Raw genomic sequence first — 5225 nt, forward strand, 5'->3', positions numbered from 1 at the left:
TAAGAGTGGAGGTCTTAGCATAACAACTCTATAAGCGAGAGGAGACCTAGCTACACTCAACACCAGAGGCAGTTAGTGAGGCTCAAGACACAGCCTACACATTAGAACTTACCTGAGTAAGTGGAGGTCTCACCACAAAGCTCTCGAAGCAAGAGAAGAAATAACTACACTTATTTTTACACTAAAGATAATTAGCGAGGCTCAAAGGAGCCTACAAGCTACTATAACTGCCCAAGATGGAACTGTGAGAATGGGTCTAGTAAGTGAGCTCTTAAGGGTAAAGGCCTCAGCACAACGACTCTCTAAAACGAGAGACCTGATTACACAGTGCTAGAAGGGTAGCAGTGCTCACAACGGGCCTACATATACATAATATTTTTTAGTAGAAGCGGAGCCCTGGAGAGTGGAGGCTTCAGCACAGTGACTTTCGAAATGAGAGGAAGCCTAACAACACTCAACCCTGAGAGGGGGACTTCTCAACCTAAGGAGGAGGTCTCAACCTAAGGAGTTTCTAAACAAGGGGAGACCTATCTACACTCAGTTTAAAGAGTGGAGGCCTCAGCATAGTGACTCTCAAGATGAAAGGGGACCTAACTACACCCAGCAAACATATATATATATATATATATATATATATATATATATATATATATATATATATATAGTGGGTACGGAACGTATTTAGACCCCCTTAAATGTTTCCTTTTTTTATATTGCAGCCATTTGCTGAAATCATTTAAGTTTTTTTTTAAATAAAGGGCTTCCCATTTATCTTGATGTTGACCAGGGTTCCTGCTGGTAGGTCGCTTTGGATGATGCAGCCCACCAGCCAATTTCGGGTGGGAGGTGCGGGGGTCTCCGTGGGCATAGGTTCATCATGAGGAGAGGGGCCGCTGGCCTGCTGATTGGCCGGGACGTACCCTCTAGCGCGTGTCGCTCCTGGCCCACCCTCTGGGGAAACGGTGGCACTCTCTCCCCGACAGTTCTCCCAAGAGTTGGGAGAATAGTTAAATCTGTAAACAGGTTGATTGGATCTATGGTGCAGATACCAGTTTCAAGAGTTCCGGGGCGCTGCGCTGTGGCTGCCCTGCTGCCTTTCGCTCGGCACTTGTTTGTTTGTTTATTATTCGATATTGTGAGTGTTATATTGTTTGTATGGATGCGTAACTGTGCATTGCATTAAAAGCAACCATGGACTTGGCTTATTGGTGCATGATTGGACTGCTAATAGTGATTTTAAAACAATGTTTCGCCCATGGACACTATCATGGCCATGTTTTTGGCGTGGCGAGTGGAATCCAATATAGTAGAGAACTCCTTCTACAGATACGTGATCGATTATCTATGGATCATCATGCAGCCATAGTAAACTCCATACCGAACCACCTAAGGACTATTCCAAAGAAAATAACTACCCTACACTCACTAGGAAGACCCGGGGGGCGGTGTTTGTCTACTGTATACAGTGGTGGTGAGAGAGAGTTTGTGTACCCCTGATGTTGAATTATTATGTGTTTCTCTTCGGCCCTTTTACCTGCCCAGGGAGTTCCCCCAGTTATTTTTAACTGTTGTATATATACACCCAAAGGCAAATTTTGACAGGGCACTTGATATTATTTTTAATTTCTCTCACAAGTTAGAGTCACTGTCTCCTGATGCCCCTAAATTCATCTTAGGAGATTTTAATAATTGCCCTGTGAAAAAGTGCTTACGCACATATTATCAGTAGGTGGACTGTCCCTCCAGGAAAAAAAAGGTTTTTATACTTATGTTATCGAACTGTCAAAGACACCTATTCCTCATCATTGCTCCCACCTCTAGGGGTATCTGACCATAATGTTGTCTATATCTGGCCTAAATGTCAAAGGCTTTTGCAGAGGGAGAAGCCCCAAGAACGTTTAGTTAAAGTATGGAACAATGACAGTATTATGGTCCTGCAAGGTTGTTTTGACTGCACAAATTGGGATATTTTTAAATGCCCTGATATAGATGAACATGTAGAAACAATATCTGACTACATTAATTTTTGTGTAGACATAGTCATACCCATAAAAACCACTAAAATTTTTCCAAACGACAAGCCCTGGATCTCCAACAAATTAAAGTATCTTATAATTGAAAAGAAAAAAGCTTACTGGAATCAGGATGACACAGCCAAAAGGGACATGCAGAGAAAGATTAAAAGACAAATACAGCTGGACAAGTACAGTTATAGACAGAGGATTGAGACAACCCTGGTGTCGGGCAACCCCCGTGAGGTATGGCAGGGGATTAAGACCATGACCAATACCCCACACAAGGGCAGAGGGAAATATCCTTTGATCCAGCCTGGAGGTGAGGGACTGGAAAGGGCAAACCAGCTAAATAGCTTCTTCTGTTGTTTTGAGAGTAGCAGCCATGCCGGGGCAGGCATGGTGCTGCCCTCTCCATCTCCTGTATCTGTCCTAAACATCAGTCAATCGGATGTCTTTCACCTTTTTAGTCGCTGTAATCCATGGAAAAGCTCTGGCCCTGACAAAATCAGTGGTAATATCCTTAAGCACTGTGCAGAACAGTTAGCCCCTGTGTTTACTGACATTTTTAACTCCTCTCTTAATCTTTTTTAAGTCCCTATCCTGTTGAAAACATCTACAATTGTACCTGTGCCAAAATTGCCAAGACCCGAAGAGCTAAATGACTTCCGACCAATAGCATTGACATCCTTGGTCATGAAGTGCTTGGAGCGTCTGGTAAAGAGGCACATTGTATCCCAAACCCATCATCTTATGGACCCCCTTCAATTTGGGGGTTTCAAAGTCCTAGTAATCTGATGTACTGACAATGTTTGTGACAAATGTCAAGTTTAATAGAGCCAAGTGCTGTGTGGCGTGTTAGGCATCACATTAACTTAAAGGGAATATGAGACTTGATCAACCTCTTATTTCACTAAACCTTAATTAATTAATTAATTACATTTATATAGCACTTTTCTAGACATTCAAAGTGCTTTACAGTGTCAGGGGTATCTCCTCATCCACCACCAGTGTGCAGCTTCCACCTGGATGATGCAACGGCATCCACACCAGCTTACTGGTGGAGAGGAGACAGAGTGATGAAGCCAATGAGGGAGGCCATGATGGTCAGAGGCCAATGGCAGATTTGGCCAGGATGCTGAGGTCACACCTCTACTCTTTTTCAAAAGACATCCTGGGATTTTTAATGACCACAGAGAGTCAGGACCTCGGTTTAACGTCTCATCTGAAGGACGGTGCATTTTGGCAGTATAGTGTCCCCATCACTATACTGGGTTGCTAGGACCGACAGGGTGAGCACCCCCTGCTGGCCACACTAGCACATCTTCCAGCAGCAACCTAGTTTTCACAGGAGGTCTCCCATCCAGGTACTAACCAGGCTCAACCCTGCTTAGCTTCAGTGGGCAACCAATCTTGGGCTACAGGGTGATATGGCTGTGGCATAACTTCTATGTTGATTGCGTGGATTAGATTTGCGATTCACTTGTGCCAGTAACGTGTGTTAATTAAGAACGTCTTTATGGTACACTGAAAGATTTTTGTGCAAATAAGGAGGGGTGTGTCACAAAACCGGTCAGTGCTCTTCGATCCACTTGCCCCCAGAGGGTGTCAGCTCATTAAATTTCACACACACACTACACAGGCTGTTGCATTACACCCAAACTACATCTCCCAGCACCCTCAGCAGCAATCACATTCACCCAGGTGCATCCAATCAGAGAGACTATTTAAACCCTGTACTTCCTCATTCAGGTTGCTGTGTATTATTTGCGTTTAGTGCTCTCCCAGTGCTAGCATAGTATGGAGCCATTCTCTAGTTTTCTTGTTTATTAGTCTCCCTGTGTCTTAGTTCCCCTGTTTCCTAGTATTTTGTGTCTTTATTCCTCGCCTGGTTTTTGGATCTCTCTTCGTCTTGCCGTTTTGGACTCTGTTCACCCCTCAATAGACCTTGAGACTGTGTATGGATTACCCGTTTGCGGGGCCCCCTGGATTACATATGCCGCCAATTTACTGTAGCCCTTGTAATGGATTACTCTTGTGTCTTGCCCTCTGTGTACTTGTTGCCAATGTTTGACACTGCCTGTTTCGACTATGATTATGAAATAAAGTTTGCATATGGATCCGCCACTTCCAATCTCGTCAGCTCCGTTACAGGGTGAATGTAACAGAGTAATTTTGGTTATATTATTTTCACTCAAAATCACCCTTTTTCTGTTATATACTTGTATATACTTGTTCGCGCACACGCATCGCTCACTCAGTTCACTTCCTTCTGAGCCGAGAGAAGGTTGTTTCGTGGATAATCGAGGCATTAAACAGTAATATTACTGATATTTGATGATATATTCTGAACTGAATCTGTTTGTTGCTTTGCTAAACATACCTTGTGATGTGAGATTATGAAATTGTATTTTTGAATGATCGCGATTGTGACCATTTGCATTCGTGAGTGAGATTAGCACATATTAGCCTGCTGTATTTACTCCTCGTTTGCCAACAGGTGTTGTTTAACCCTCATGTGGTGTTCATGTCATTTTTGACTGGAGAAGATTTTCTTTTTCCTGAAAATTCTAGTTAATGTTATCGCATTGAACTGAAACTTAGTGACTTTGTTCACAGAGACTATAACAACTTGTCCACATTTTTTTTTTTTTTACTTTTTTGTGTTGTTTTTTTCACCTTGTTACACCTATTGTGTTCCCGGTCAAAAATGACAGGCCTACACAAAATAGCTTATAAATCCCTCGTTATGCTATATTATCCCCAAAAATTGGATTCAATCTTTTTATCAACTTGTTTTCTTTCAATTAGGATTAAAGTTTAATTGTAGGAGTCATTTATCCGAGCTTATACACCTCAGTTTTTGAGTGAAAAAAACATTATTTGTTAATAATTTTGGCAATATTGAGAAAAATATGAAAATAAATTGCACTGTTGATCACACTAGTCTACTTTAATGTTTAACCAGGAAATTTATTTTGAAATGCTTTTATTTTGTACAAAATGACACAGAGTCACACTTGCGGTGTTCCCGGTCAAAAATGACGAGCCTACACAAAATATCTTATAAATCACTTGTTATGCTACATTATCACCAAAAATTGGATTCAATCTTTTTATCAGCTTGTTTTCTTTTAATTAGGACTGGTTTTGTATTTCATTTTCAAACGGTTTAATTGTAGGAGTCATTTATCTGAGCTCCTGGTCATTGAA

Source organism: Garra rufa, chromosome 1 (genome assembly GCF_049309525.1).
Source record: "Garra rufa chromosome 1, GarRuf1.0, whole genome shotgun sequence".
NCBI classification, from domain to species: domain Eukaryota; kingdom Metazoa; phylum Chordata; class Actinopteri; order Cypriniformes; family Cyprinidae; genus Garra; species Garra rufa.